The following is a 16,524-nucleotide window of genomic DNA, read 5'->3' on the forward strand; positions in this document are numbered from 1 at the left end:
AATGTTATTCAGAATTTGTTGGTTTCTCCTTTAGGCTTCTACAGTAGAAATTATTTCATTAAAATTTCATATCATAGGTAATTATCAATAGCTATTTCTTCAATAGCATGTACTTAATCCGAGACAAAAACTATTACTTCATCTGTATCTATTACTGTATCTTTCAAAAAGCTTAGTAGTTTCATAAGTATAAACACTTCTTGAATTGAAATGATGACTGGGTAGAACTTTGAGGTTTTCCCCAGTTATCTCAACCGAATATGTCTTGGGAGACTTGGGTTTATTCCATTTTAAAAGGATATGTATAAAATTACTAAGATTCTTGATTAGTTCCAGAAGTTTAACAACAAAGTAGATGCACTTTTCATGCTTCCCCCATCTACGGGCTTCCCATTACAATTTCAAAAAATATAGAACCTCCAGAAACCTAGAGAATATGTCCTGCTTTCTTCACCAAATTCATCTTGCGGCACAATTTTCCTCCCTCATTCATGAAGGCCCAGCCACACTGGCCTTTCTCTAATCCTGAACTGAGTACCTTCCCTCCCCAGGTTGGTACACTGACCATTCCTCTACCCAGAATGCTCATCAGCCCCATCTCCACAGCACAGGCTTCTGTTCCTCCTCCTCCGGGTTCCAATTCAAATGCCACCTTTTTAAACAGGTCTTTGCAGAAAGCTCTGTGTAAAGAGTTCTTTCTCCTCCCTGAAGTGCTCTAGAAGATCTCTATTTCTTTGTTTTTTTTTCCTTAACACCACTAACTGAAATTATCTTATTTACTTACAAATTCATGGTTGATGTTCCCACCATAGAATATAAGTTCAATGCAGCACAAATCTTGGTTTGTTAAGATCTTCTGTGCCTAGAACAATGTCTGGCACACAGTTGAATGGGCATAACAAATATTTTTGGAATGAATGAATTGATGCATACACAATTAAAATACTCCACTAGCATTATCATAAATAGTTGGCCAATGTACAACTCTTGTGTATAAGCCAAAATCCACAAGATAGAATTAAGAACAGAAAAGTAGAACAGTTCTCAACTCTAACCTGGAAGTCATGTAAGTCCCCTTGTATGGGATAGTACTCGAGGAAGAAAGGGGGTTTTCTGGGATAAAAAAAGGGTGATGGACTTTAATATGGGCAATTAGTTATTAGATTTGCAGAATTGGGCTTCTCTCCTCTATGGGTCTCTAGGAACCAGCACATTTCCTGGCTCAAAGGAAATCTACAATAGATGCTTGTTGAATTGACCTGAAATGAGAACAAAAACCTGCAGTAGGACATTTGCTGCTATAAACTCCAGCATCACTCAAACTATATTTAAACCGTGTTTACTTATTTATAAGTATCATTTAAATAGATGAATATAAATTCTTGTCAGCTAATTTCCAGTGATTTACTGAAATGCTCTATTTAAAAATGTCAAGTGGCCATTAGCAGTAAACCTCCAAGAATTTATCTGCCATAATATTCCTACTTAAACATTGTCATTGCGTTATTTCATTTTATTTGGTTTATTTTTAAAAATCTTTCTGAAACTGTTGAAAGTTTCTAATAGCAATTCATTCTCAATTTCAGGTGATTAAAATACATAGAGCAGAAATGGGAGGGAAACCCTCTAGAGTTACTGAACAGCACTACACCTAAGTGCCGGCAGGCACTGCTAGAGCCAGGCATGCACTTGAATGATGGTGAAACACACAGTTTTTGCAATTTGACATTTTACGCCAAATTGGGCCAAATTCAGTCCGTCTAGACCCTTCTGGAGAGCTAGAGAGAAGTTATTTGGCATCTTACTAAGTTCATCCTGTTTCCTTTATCTGATAACGCATTTCAATCATCTTTCTTAAGATCAATTTACCTTGCCATACCTATATCATTAATATCGTAAGGCGTTACAAATAAAATGAAAAACACTTACAGTCATATTTACTTCTATTTCATATTTATTTATATAATATTTTCTTTGGTTCTACTGAAACACAGTGTGAGCCAAATCACTGCTAATTCTCCGATTTCTGTCTTTCTGTATGTGGCAGATAGAGAAGGATGAAATCCCGTTCGCTCCCATACCTGCAGTTCAGAGTTCCATGATCAAATTAGAGTTCTCCTTGGAGAATCTCATGTCCATGGTTACTGGCTCAAAATGTACGGTTTGGAATATTTAGAAAAAAAAAAAAGCTATCCTTCTTTAAACAGAGACTTAATTGGCAAAGAAGAATCACTTGTTTCTGAGGAGTACAAATTGTGAAATAGAAAGCAATCACATAGCTCTGGCTGTACTGCTGTTTGTAAATGCTAAATACCAACAACAGTGTACTTGTCTCCTAGAGCGCATACACCTGTATCACTCACAAATGAGGTGTATAACTGAGCTGCAGATGAAAGCTACAAAAGCCTCGTATAATGGCTAACACTGACTGAGTGCCTATTGCGGGCCAGTCACTGTATTTAGTACTTCCCATAATCTATCTCTAATCTCCACAACAACACTTCAAGGTAAATATTATCTTCAGTTCACCATGAAAAAACTCAGGGCTTACAGCTGGGTGACTAACTTACTCGAGGTCACAATCTAATAGGATCACAACTAAGAAGATTTCAAACTCCGATCTTTCCGGCCAGTATACCAAAGGTTCTCTAACTTGGTCTTGTATCAGAATAGTCACATGGGCCTGTTAAGACCCAGATCACTGGGCCCCATCTCCACAGTTTCTGATATCAGTTGATCTCGGGTGGGCCCTGATGACTTGCATTTCTCTCAAGTTCAGAGGCAATGATGTTGCTGGTCCCAGACCACACTTGGAGAACTATTGTCCTACATCCTATCCTGCTCTTGGTTAGAATGTAAATCCTGGTAGTAAGACCAGCTGAATACTGGTCTTACCCCAGGAGTTTTAGAGATACTTCCATGAAATTTAAGATACATCAATATAACATATATCAAAATATTTACAGGTATTATCACTGGAATTTCAGCTTTTGTTATAGTCTTCTAAATTATTTGAGTTTTAAAAATTGAGCACATATAGTTTTTATTATCAGCAAATAGAAAGCTGATTGCATTTAGGAAAAAATAAAACAAAAAAACCTCTCAGAAGTGTGACATTTACAGAGGTGTCAGCATCTCAGCACCTTTCCTAGGGAGGAGAATATACAGACACACAGACACACAGGTTATATACATATATACGCAATACACGTGCGTGTGTACATGTGCGTGCACACACACACCCTTATCTACAAAAAAAAGATAAAAGCTCAGTTTTCAGCCCAAACTGCTTACCCCACTTAGCTGTCCCCAGTAAATTCAGTTTCAAATCTTCCTTTCCTTATCTGTACATTCAGAAGACTGGGCTAGAATCATACATCTCACAGTTAAAGGACTTTTAAAAGACTAGATAGTCTCAAAAGTTCAGTCCAGCTCTATATACTGTACTAATGTAAATCCTCCTCTCAGGACTTGAAGGAGAAAAAGGCCAAATATCAGGCACTTTTCTATGTGATGAGACCAGAACAAACTGAAGGGTGTTCAACAAAGTGCTTAAAGTTGTGGGGCCACTGGGTCAAAATGCCCCCACTACAGTTTTGCATTTTTAAATGATATCATATTACATAATGATAGCACATGACCATTTCCATTCCGCAAATTATGCCAGCTAAAGGGAATACCCTGGTATTTATGAGATGCTTAGTGCATCTGTCACCATGGCCTTATGGCCCAAATCAAAGTGATCGGAGCTATTAAAATGATTTCCCCGTTTGGCTGAATTTTAAAGACTATAGTTTTGAAGTCAGTGGCAGATGACCTACTAATGGTATTTAATGGTTCTCTCAACAAATTGTGAAGTACCTTGAATGACCCACTAGTTAAGTACATAAAAGGAAAAATTCCAGCTTGAACCATCAAATCCTTCATCCTGTCCAGTTTTTCTTTTGGACAACAGGGCTTTATTTTCTACCTTCAAGAAGGAATGGGGAGAGTTACAAAGGGAGTGAAAAGGGAATTAAAATTTCTTGAGAACTGGCCTAAACATTTGATATGAACCATGGTATTTGATCTTCACAACACTACAGAAGAAGAAAATTTTAATCTTCATTTTGTAAATGAGGGAAAGGTAAAGAGAATTTGCATAACTGAGGTCACTTAGCCAGGGAGGAAGGCAGTGAAATTTGAATGTGATCTATCTGCTTCTAGAGCCCAAGTGTTTTCATGATGTTTCCCAGAGAGAGAAAAATGCTGACATTATCTCTCCATGATACAGGTGTCTAAACAGGACAGGAGGAGATCGGAGTCTGCTAGGCTGAGATATAACACACGGGCAGTGGGCCCTTTAGAGACGCTCTTGGGGGTGTGTGTGTGTGTGTGTGTGCGTGTGTGTTTATTTGTTTTTCACAAATATTTTCCAGCACTTGAATGAATGACCATCAGAAACAAGTAAATCAAAGAGAGTCAAGAAGACATAAAAGCGAAGGCAAGAGATTCAATGTTCAGGCTGAGGTTCAGGGGAAATAAACCAATAAATGCCACCTGGAGCTGAAATACGAGGAAAGCGTAACACAAAGAAGGCATGGATAACAGAACAATTTGGCCAGCCCAGACCTCGCTGCCTCTATTCCCTTCTATCGTAGCGAACAACCTAATCATTGGCCTGGAAACAAGGAGCAAGCAGTTGGCGGAGGAACCAAAGTCAAGGAAAGTTAGAGCAGACAAATTTCTGGCAAAGAATCTTCTCACCCTGGGAGCTGTGATAAATCCTGCAAGGCTCATGTTGGCAGAAGAGGAAAAAAATGTCCCCACTCCACATAACATTAACTTCAGTATAACTTCTGGGAGATCCCTGCCTGTCAGCCTCCAGAGAGAAAACAGGAAAGAGCAGGCTGGAGAGAGAGAAGCCCTAAGAATGACACCCATCTCCTTTCCCATGCTGGTGCGAATGCCCCCAAAACGCCCTATTATTTTTTCTTCGCCTGCTTTGATACATTGGCCAAATAAACGAGTTTGCAGTTTACTCTGGATTCCATTTTTTTTCATTTTGTGAGTACGGATCACAGCTAGAATTGTCATATAATCTCTAGTAAAGAGCACCAATTTTTTAAAATAAAAGTCTTTTTGACTTATAGAGCAACTTTCTAGTTCCTTCTTGCTTGAAAATGGAGAATTTATTTCAGGCGCCCTAAATGATCAGAGAGGAGGAGCTATATATCCCACACAAATGAGTTAAAAGAGTAGAACAGGGAATCAGCATTGCAGATGTGTTCCAGATGTCTTTTTGTCAATATAGGAGGAGGTCCCTCTAAAAGTAAAAGGGACACTTGAAAATGAAGGTCTGAACCACCTCCAAAAGAAGCTGTTTCTATAGGGCTACCCCCTGAATGATCTGCTTCTGTGTCCACCAAAAGATACAGCAAGAACTGCGATGTGCTTTAAGACAGGCTTCATCCGCATATTTAAGAATCTATTCAGGATTTTTCCTGAATGAAGTCCATTTCCTTTTTTGAGCCCTAAGTATGTTTTGGTGGGTTGATTTTCGTATTGCCTAGAACAGTTTTAATGCATCCATTTTTTCATACATATATTATTTCCCTTAGACTATAAGCCTATCCGCTCAACAAATATTTTAGTGAGTATCCCTTTTGTGCCAGAAGACACACACTATGAAGACAGACTGAGGATTTGTATCTTACTTGATTTTGATTTTTCTTCATATAATAAAAAGAAAATAACAGCAGTACTTAATTCATAGGGCTTCTGTTTGAATCAAATTAGATTATACAAGTGAAATTCTTAGCTTATGGCCTGAAGTATCATAAGTGTCCAACAGATATTAACTATTATTATCGCTAGCAGAGTGTCTGGCATACACCAGGGGTTTAACAGATACTTGCAGAACGAATGGTCAAAGACTGGTTGCATATAGTATTTACCATGTAGTGACCTTGCTCATTACAACTGGTTATATGGCACTAAACGGTCCCTTGGTTCAGCCATTTAATAGGTTTTGGGTAGGTTTGCATATAAAGTGAGGTAGGCACTGAAGTCATGCTATTTTCAAACACTTAAAAAATCCAGTTAATTTTTAGGCTGGTATTTATGAGAACCCTGTGTAATAGCACAATAGCACCAGGCTGGAGAAAACCCAGCACCTGACTGGATCTTTTCTTCCAAACAGATGCAGGACATTGGAAAAGTCACTTCCTGGACTCACCTGAACATTTCTTTTTCAACTGTAAAATGAGGAGGGTTAGACTAACTCTCGATGTTTCCTTCTAGCATTAACTGCCTGTAATTCTAAATCATTTTCATAGTGAGATTCCGAAAGGCCTTTACAAAATGCAGATGGGGAAGTCGAATCTGCTTTTGGTTTTCCCTCCATAGCTTTCCTAGGCTGTATGGGTAAATGTAATTAACATAATTACATTTATGTAATGATCAATAATGATCATTGCTAACATGGTCTGAGGACTTCTAAATGCCAGGCAGCAAGTTAAGTGCCTTTCTATGTATTTTTTCATTTAACACTAACAACAAGCCAATATAAAGTATAGATGCTCCCTGACTTACAATGGCTTGACTCAGAATTTTTCCACTTTTTGACGGTGAGAAAGCCTTCAGTAGAAACCATACTTCAAATTTTGAATTTCGATCTCTTCCTGAGCTGGTGATATGTGAGACAATATTCCCTCCTGATGCTGGGTAGCAGTAGCAGCTGCGGCCCCCAGTCAGCCATGTGATCACGGGGGTAAATGATCAAAACACCTACAACACTTCTGCACCCAGGCAACCATTCTGGTTTTCACCTTCAGTATAGCATTCAATAAATGACCTAAGACAGGGTTTGTGTGAGATGCTCATGCCGAATTGTGGGCTGATGCAAGTATTTTGAGCATATTCTGAGTTTAAGGTAGGCTAAGTTATGATGTTCAGTAGGTTAAGTATATTAAATGCATTTTCAACTTTGTGATACTTTCAACTTAATATGGACTTATCAAGATGTAACCCCACGGTAAGTCAAGGGAGATCTGTATTATACATATCTCCGTAAAAAAATAAACTGAAACTTAGAGAAATTTACTAACTTGCCTACAGTCTTATAGCTAAAAAGCAAATTTAGGCTATCTGACCTTACAGTAAATACACTTAACTACAGTATATTTTACAACAGTGAAACAAAGTTCTGCCTGTCCCACAAAAATACTCTCGGTCTTAATTTGCTTTTGGTCCTTAATGAAGTAAAGGCCTCACTCTAAATTAGCCAACTGTATACAGATTGATAAATAGGTATCTTTAAATTTCTGAACATGTATGGGTGTGGTTGGCTTTTATGTATGAGTGTACATATGAGTCCCCCGCCAGATAGTTGCAGTGTGGGTACTGACATTCCAATTTCCCATACAAGAAAGTCCTAATGGACAAGAGGCCTTTACCAGACATAGCTAACAATTCTACTGAGAAACTACTTTTTCTATTCCTTCGCCAGTAGCTCCTCTCTTCCTCTTAATGGAAGACAACTCTAAGCTGACAATCTCAAAAATGCAATTTACAATTAAAAAAAATTCACTTTCTAGATAAGTCTCACATGTACAAGTCCCACTTGTTAAATTTGAGTCACAAAGCAGTTGATAAGTTGGGGACACTCAGAAGAACATGGGATATCACTAACGGTCAGGGACCTAATTCTCTCAACTGGCTAGTGAGGCTGCGTGAGGAGAGAAGGTCAATGTTCATTGAAATGAGAAGCCTCTAAACATGATTTCTCAATAGAACTCTTTTTGCCTCAGCTGCCATTGGAAAAGTAGTTAGGTCCTATTCTTACAATACATCAGCAGAGGCCTTAAAGTTAATTACGGCCTTATATTTACTCTGACTCTATTATACAGATGAAAAGAAGATGGTTTAATCACTGAGGTGGTTTTAATGTGCACTTATCTCATTTTATTCATGCTGTGGGAAAAACACACACACGTTTGTGTTTAAGAAAGGAAAATAATGAACTACTTCATCTATTCTTCAATTCCATGACATAAAGTGAATCCACGTTTTTAGAGTCACCTGACGTATGCAGTAAAGCATTTTTTTATTTCTCTAACATGTAACATATTTAAGACTCCTCCATTCTGAAATGGTTAATATCAAACTTTCCCGAGGTAGTCTCCTCTGAGCCCCATTACCAACATATGATTGTCACTGCAACATGGCTTTACTGACACATTGGTGTTAAAAGGCAGTGACAGAGCCAACAGGAGAGAACCGGAGCCATTCATATATACTGTAGAACTACACTGGCAATCCACAGGAACACGCCATCTGCATTCTGTGTTGCTGCAACCTACTGAACTGTGGGTTTGCAATTTCAGAATTCAGAATGTCATGCCCGGCTCCACTTTAGGGAGCTCCCACAGCTGCTACTTTTGCTTCCCTGCCTTCGGAATTCTGATGCTGAAGTTAATATGTGAGGACATCCTTGTGTAGTGATGGAGACATGGCAGTAGGGCATGCTAGAGTACCATATATTTTTATGTATTTATTTATTCAAGCTGTGTGGCCTTTTTTCCCTCCTTTCCCTTTGCAACTTATCAACCTGAGCCCTCAGACGCTCACACCCACACAATGATCTCAGCAGGCAAGAAGGAAAAGCAAAGCAAATGCACTTTAGGAAAGAACAGGAAACCGACACTGAAATGGCCATTACTGGGCATTTCAATTTTACCTGTGGTTTCAGCTTCTGCTCAAAGTGCATGCAATGAATGTGGCCTGATTACCTTAATTCAGTGATATTGGCAATAATCACAATGACAAGCAGTGCCTAAGAGATTGCCCTTGACAGCAGAGTCACAGAAACGGAGGTATAGAGAATTTCCGTTCAGTACAACACACAAAAGGAATAATGGACAGACGCTCAGGGATCCATTTCCTGGTAGAAGGGTAGATGGTGAAAGAGCTGAATTCACTTTGTGATTCATAGTAGGGTTGAGGAGTTGATCTTTCACTGGTCTCTTCCAGCATTTTCACTCTCAATACTATGGGAGGATAAAAGAAGAGCTGAGGCATAGAATGACCACAGAGACAGTTTACTGCTGATTTAGCCTAGCAGGAAAAAAGAAACTTTACAAAAAATGAGTATGAATCAAATAGGAAAATAAAGTCAACTGATTTTAAAGGCAAAATACCAAGGGCCATTCCCCGGATAAGAAGAATCATGAGCCTATGGAATAGATCCTCTCTGGTTATGTTACGGACCGCTAAGCGGAAGGAGATTTTCTGCCATCAATGACCGTGCCATTTTAAATCAGGGAAGTACACTAGGTCAGGGGGTTAAAGATGGGATGAAAGTCAAGGATTAATGGTACCCCAAGTCGTCAACGTAATGTGAAAAATAGCATAAAAAGTAACCGATGGATGATGAGAAGAAGACAAACATAAGAACATATCGATAATAAGGGCTGTACAGAGGAAGAGGGGGGCATCACCACATGACACTCTTTATTTTTATGTATGTATGTATGTATGTATTTTTTACTGCGGCACTCTCAGAGAAGCATCATTCACCACATGAAAGCATGACTACTGATAAGATGCTTTACCTCTGGCCTACGCGGTCTAAGCATCAGAACTCTGACTGCAATTATCAATAGAAATTCACTTGTTCCATTGCATTATCTCAAAAAATTCTCAAGAAAAGTTTTAAAAGGGAAATATTAGTTGAGATTAACCAATGCCACTCAACCTGATACCTCCCGCAGGATTTACTAAAGTTCGCTCGAACAATACACTCCAGGATACATACATATGTGGGAGTTTGTGTACGTATGTGGATATATGCTTGTAGCTAGGTGCGTTCCTAGACATACACGTGTGTATATGTGAAGACATATGCATATCCACACCTGACTGAAAATCATATACAGTGAGCTTCTCCAATCCGAACCCATCTCAGAGAGAAATGAAGGGACACTTAGAAGCGGCTGCAGGATCCATCTTCTCTTCAACTTCATTGGTTGCTGTTGACCTGCATCATTTGCTGCAGGGTGTCCTGGTCCCCAAACCACGTCTCCTTATACCTGACTCTCTACTGCAATAGTCATGTGTTTGTATCAGGTTTGATACGACAACGAGAGTTCAGGCAATTTCTCCATCTGTGATTTTCCATAATACATTCGTCCATTCCTTCACTCAGCAAATAGTTACGAAGCATGCATTAGAGGACAGGCATGGTTCTATCAGGCCCTAAGGGTTCAGTAGTGATTAAGAGATAAAAACAAGGGGTACGTGGGTAGCTCAGTCGGTTAAGCGGCTGACTCTTTGTTTCACCTCAGGTCATGATCTCAGGGTCCTGACATCAAGCCCCGCATTAGGCTCCCAGGCTCCGCACTCAGTGCAGAGTCTGCTTGTCTCTCTTCCTCTGCTCCTCTCCCTACTATCTCTCTCTCTCTCTGGAATAACTAAATACAATCTCTTTTTTAAAAAAAGAAAAAAACAAAACCAAAACAAACAACCCCCCCCCACAATGTGCCCTTATAGAGTTTACATTCCTGTGGCATATAGACTAAGCACACATTAGAATATAAAGCATGAAGCAGGATTGAGGGGAAGGGGGGGGTAGTGAGTGGCAAGCGGGTTAGTGCAGCTTTTAGATTTTACAGAGTAGGCAGGCATGTACCCAGGGATGGTCTGTCCACTTCAGCTATGCCCTCTGTTAGCCTCTTTGTCCTTCTTTGTTTTTCCCTCCTCTTTGCTTGGGAACAGGAGGGATTGTATAGCTTCTGAAATACTAATAGGAAGGGTTAATTTTTTTCTTAATTTTTATTTAAATTCTAGTTAAAATACAGTGCAATATTGGTTTCTGAAGTAGAGTGGCCTCCTTAATCTCCATCACCCATCTAGCCCATCCCCCACCCACCTCCCTCTACCAAGGAAGGGTCAATTTTTAAGTTTATTACCACTTGAAAAAACATCATCTCCACTATGCCTGTTACTGACTTTTGTAACAGTTCTCCGAACACTTTTTGCATTAGTCTTTTTTTCTTTTAATTTTTTAGGGAAAGAAAGAGAGAGAGTGCATGACTGCAGGGTAGAGGGGCAGAGGGAGAGAGAGAGGAAAACCCACGCAAACTCCATGCTGAGCACGGAGGCCAAAGCGAGGCTCCACACAGGGCTCCCCACGGGGCTCAATCTCACAACCCTGAGATCAGACCTGAGCCGAAACCAAGAGTCAGATGCTCAACTGACTGCGCTACCCAGGAGCCCCTAATAGACATTAGCCTATTAAATATTCCTGCCAACAGAGCAACTATTCATTCCATGAGTACCTTCATCTGAACTAAGCTTAATCTTAATTCTGTGAAGATCTCAAAAATCTGCTAACGAAAAATTATGGCATCATATGCAGGTCACCCTACATATTACCACTCGTCAAAGAATAAGACATAGGAAGCCAAATTAATGGAGAAAAATGGTCATGTTCTCTAATTACCTGTGAAAATCTTGGGGGCAGATTGGTTAAAAAGAAGTTAACCACCATATGGTAGCATCTTACCTATTAATTTGCAAAAATTGTAAAATCATGATACCATCTAATGCTGTCCAGCTTGTAGTTGAATTACAACTGGACCTAAATTATGGGTAGTAGTGTAAAATGATAAAAGCCATTTGATGAGAAGTTTGCTGTTTCAAGAGGCACAAAAGTGTTTCATTCTTTCACCCATTAATCCTATTTCTAGAAACTTATTCTAAATGTATATATACTTGTTTAGTGAATTTTATTTATTTTAGTAAAAAATGGCAGTTACCTAATTACTTACCATGCAAGGAACAGTTAAGTAAAATTTCATATATTAATCCAATGTGTGGCATTTGGTGATTAAAAAGGAAATCAGTGCGGGTATGTAAGTCTGAAGGATAATCAAAGAATAAAAGGATGCAAAAGTATAACTATTCTATGTAAAAACGTATCCAGATGGATGAGACAAGAGCTAAATGAAATGAAAAAATAAAAACTTGATTTGTTATGAATGGGTGTCATATAAATGTCTATATCATTAATATATATTAATATTACACATATAATATGCATATAACTTATGTACTATAGTATTATTATTCTCATATTGTTTCTACAATTAAAAATATAATTTTAATGTTTGAGGCACGCAAATTATCGACCAAGCCCAGGAAATTGTATTAGATGGTGATGTCCCACTTTTTGTTAAGTGTGTCATGTCATCTTTAAGATGATATCTATCTCATCTTATGTAAAGATTCCAGGGCTCCTAACTATATTAAATCACATATTAAACATATTTTCTCATTTCTCCAAATTCAAGATTTTAATTCTCTTTAATGCCCTATTTTAATTGGAATGTTGCTAAATCCGTTGACAGTCTTACCAACCATTTTAACAGCCTTTTAATTTGTCGTCTAGAAAATTATAACTCTTCATTAACTTTGGGAGACACAGCATTGCAGTTGTGATATATCATTCCTCATTTTATTAACAATCTACTTAATGAAATTCAGGCTTCGAGCAGATGATGGTGATAATGTAAGCACTTGCCCTGGATTTTTTTTTCTTTAACAAAATTAAGAATTTACTGATAAGCATAATAGGAGAACAAACATCCAATTCCTCAGGAGTGCAAGGAGTAAAAACCTCAAGAAAGAGATTTTTGAGTCCTCATATGTATAATTAATACCCATATAGTTTTTTCTAAAATGCTCAATGTCTTTACAACACCATTTGCCTCTCTAAGGTAATACTGAAAGACTATGTCAGTCCCTCAGTGTTCATAAACATAACCCACTTGGATCAAAACTGGGGGGTGACATAATCTGGTACAGGATCTCGGTGAGCACAAAAACGACAATCAGGGCAGGAAGTGGGTGGAGAAGAAAGGACACTCTCTTCGGGGTAAGGCTGGAGGATCTTTACTCCAAATGCGTTCACCTGTAATCGTCTATTTAAATACAGCTGTAGCTCTCACTCAGCAGATTTCACAAACTATGGTATTAGCAGTGTGAAATTAAATCTGACTGGACATATTCAAAAATCTAGCAAGTAAACAGAAGAGCTGGGACTGAGTCCACACAGGAGAGATAGAGGGATCTGAGAGGGGTCTTAAAGATCATTCATGCCTTCCTTGGCCTCATTTTAAGAGAAAACTGAGGCTTCAAGAGGATAAGTGACATGTCAAGGTGACAAAGTAAATTAGCGTCAGAGTCCAAGTTAGGGTCGAGGATTCAGCAGGACAATGTTGCCCTCTCACCAGGGTCCTGTCTGGCAGCGTAGACATTCGCTGCTCAGCTGCCGAACCCTCCAAGAATGTCATGCTTTATCCTGCATCACCTTGGCAGTGTCACCCGAAACTAGAGATGGTTATGAAAGATAGCTTCGTAGGGAAAAAGCATCTCGCACAAGTTTTTTTTTGTGTGTGTGTTTTTTTCCTTTTGTTCAGGTTTATGTAGCAAACGTTGTAACACACTGAGATTAATTTTCACATAAGACCTATTTTTTCCCACGGGAATCAGACATCATTTCATTTTTTGTTCCTTTCTCATATCATGACACTGCCCTCCCTAGGGATGATTTGTTGTATAGGTGGAAAGCTGCCCACAGACACGTTCAAAATGAGACAGAAAAATCCAGCAAGTCTTGCCTTTGTCTCTGGACTCCCATCTTTTCTCCTCTGGGGTGATTTGTGTGTTTTGGACCGAGATGCAGGGGTTCCTTTTGAGATGAGTCTAAGCAATACTTCCCAGTTAGGGTAAATGGAGACGAGTAGTACATCGGATTACTATACGGCCTACAGTGTTTATTGTTCCTTGTTCGAATGGTCATTTGATTAAAATATACCACAATCAGACCCAATCAAATCACTAACTCTGTGCAAGAACTCTTTAAGTAATTTAACGTATATTTAATATGTATGATTTTTGTGTATGTTCATGAACATAAATAAATATATAAATTTATGTACTTAAAAATTTACAAATATATAAATTTTAATGTGATTTATTGAGCATGTATATTTAATATGTGTATATTTATGCACTTTGCATATGTATATAACTATATATGTATATGGTCAATTGAAAAAATTAAAAGTATATTCATGCTACAATTCCAAATACTGTAGGATTTAGTAATTATGATGCCATTGCAAAAAAAAACCTAAGGTTTCAGGGGTAGTCATTTGGCCTTTTATAATTCCCTTTACTTGGGCCTTAGAGAAATAAGACATAGGATCCTTACATTCATAAAATTTAAAATTGGTTTAACAAAATATCATTACAACAAAATGATACATTATAGCATATGATACTGGGATATGATTTGTAAGGAGAATTTTAAGAAGTATTTTTTTAAGATTTATTTATTTATTTGCGAGAGCACGCACATGCATGTAAGTGGGGGGAGGGGCAGAAGGCGAGGGGGAGAGAGAATCCTTGAGCAGACTCCCGCTAAGCATGGAGTCCACCACAAAGGGCTCAATCCCAGGACCCTGAGATCATGACCTAAGCCGAAAACAAGAGTAAGATGCTTAACTGACTGAGACACCCAGGAGCCCCTTAAGAAGTATTTTTTAAATTTTTGATGCAGGCCCTAAACATTTAGATTGGTACTAAAGTCCAGTTTACTGTTTATTTTTTTCTCTACATTAGCATAATTTAAAATACTCACAAATTCATACTGAGGAAGTTAGTGACATGCACAAAGATTTATGTAGAATGATGATCACTGAAGCATTATAGTAACAAAAAATAACGTAAAAACTAAAATTCCGCTGGAATAAAAAGATTCAGTGGAAGGGACAGCATGGATACAGCCACACGGCAATGCCACACAGCTGTTGCCGAAATCTTACTCCAAAAGAATATTGCAAGAAAAAAAAAATTCATGACACAACAAGTAAAAAGAGTAGAGTACTAAAAGTACATATAATTCCAATTTTGAAGATACATTACCTATGTGCACAAGCAGCTAAGAGGCTAGAAAATAAACACATCAAAATGGTACAGCAATTGCTACTGAGAGGTAAGATAATCAGTTGTTTTAATTTTCTTCTTTATATATTTGTTATTCTCAAATTCTTTACAATGGATATGCATCGTTTTTATAATCAGAAAAAAAAAATGCAACCCAAGTAATTTAAAAAGACTCTCAAAGACTGACTCCCAAATTATCCAAAACCCCATGCAGCAGCCTGAGCCCTACTCCCCTTTTCAATGAAGTTTGGTTACGCCTCCACATTCAAACATCCAAGGTCACCCAAATGCTGGCCACACCAGGCACTAATGAACTCCCTATTTTCTAAAAATATAGTGAAATGAAGACAGACTCTAGTACAGAGCATTGTATGTTAAATACTCTAATTATTAATAATGCAATTAATTTAATTAAAAGGATACTTAATAAAATAAGAATAAATGGGGTTTAAACTAAGTCCTTCACTGTCTAAGGTTCATTCAGGTCCCAGCGTAACAATTATTTACATTTAGTATAAACTAATTTACTGTTATTATCATTTTTATTAACGTCATCAATTTCTCTGATTCACTTTCACACATTCAAGGGGAATCAACAACACTAATTTTCCAGCCTATAATTTGTATGTAACAACCAAGCCTGGTGTACATCTCTCACATGAATTTAATTCTTTCTTTTTTTAGTTGTTTAGGGTTCAGTCCTGATCAAACGGAATTCAGAACGCTATTTATTTCTTCCCTAAAACACAAAACCTCCTACTTAGGGGTCACTACAATCGCATCAGATGAAAGGCTAATTAATGTGTTTATTAAGTTTACTCTGAAATAAACACATATATGCAAGAGTGAAAATGCTTCTTTTTCTTTTTCTTTTTTAAGCAAGTGCCAGGTGATAGCATCTAGATACACAAACACTGCATACTCTACGGAGGACTTTCTACAAATATTTTTAAAGGCTCCTTTTGGCTCTGAATAAAGTAATATACTGGGACTGCCACAGGAGCATGAGTCGGGCTGTGAGAAGCCATAATCCGAATATGCTAAGAAAATGTAAGCAAAAAATTGCAAATAAAACTGCTTATATTCATGTAACTTGTTTGGCGACAGCCGTATAGCATAAGGAAAGCTGCTATAACTCATAACAGCATCTTGTAATAAAACAGCTCTATGCATCCCTCTCAAACTGTTCAGTGCTCAGAACTCATCAGATGGCTGAGTAAGCATTACACTTTGGGACAGTAAATCTGTTTCCAATATGGTGTACATTCACAGATAGGCGCTTTAGTATTCATCCTAAGACACTTCCAGCTAAGTACTCATAAAGAAAGGGTAATCATATATTTAAATATCGGGATGCTATTTTCTCTGTCTATATTAGTGATCTAGTTCACACCAGAACAAACCTAAATGGATCTTGGGAAACCTTTAGCAAACTCAACCCTGACTCACAGGGTAGACTCTCTACCGACAGTGGTCTCTGGGAAACCTCTTCCGCTCCCATTATACTCAGTGCTTCAGTTTGCCGTGGTAGTT

This window comes from Ursus americanus, chromosome 15 (assembly GCF_024610735.1).
Source record: "Ursus americanus isolate L20-20 chromosome 15, mUrsAme1.1.p, whole genome shotgun sequence".
Taxonomy (NCBI): domain Eukaryota; kingdom Metazoa; phylum Chordata; class Mammalia; order Carnivora; family Ursidae; genus Ursus; species Ursus americanus.